Genomic DNA, 465 nt, shown 5'->3' with positions numbered 1-465 from the left:
AAGCTCACATGAGTGCAGGTACACATGCTTTGAGGCAGGTCACAACACAGCAGCAACCCTCTGAAAAGCAGCAACCCCTTTTCCAACCTGTCTTCACCCTCACGCCCAAGTGCTCATGGTCTCGGCAGTGCCTTGAAACATCGAGTTTTCTTTCATTCTGTTATCAGAGATGCTTTTCATGGGAGAGAAGTCAGCACTGTACACCTCTCAGCACCACTCCAGTGTAACTATACTCCAAAGCACGGCGGTAGGTGCCAACTCCAGTAACCATCATTTTGGAACAGTGCTGCTGAAGCCAACCAGCAGCTCAGAGGAGAAAGTATCATGGACAATGGCAATCATGTAGACAGACCTTCCTTGGATTTTGATATGACAAGGTACTTCATTATGATACAGAAAGCAAAGAAACAGCATCTACTTCAATATTGTGCCCCTACAGAAAGTGTCCAGCACCAGCAGACAAGC

Source organism: Acanthisitta chloris, unplaced genomic scaffold (genome assembly GCF_000695815.1).
Source record: "Acanthisitta chloris isolate BGI_N310 unplaced genomic scaffold, ASM69581v1 scaffold8145, whole genome shotgun sequence".
Taxonomy (NCBI): domain Eukaryota; kingdom Metazoa; phylum Chordata; class Aves; order Passeriformes; family Acanthisittidae; genus Acanthisitta; species Acanthisitta chloris.
This window is presented reverse-complemented; position numbering follows the sequence as displayed.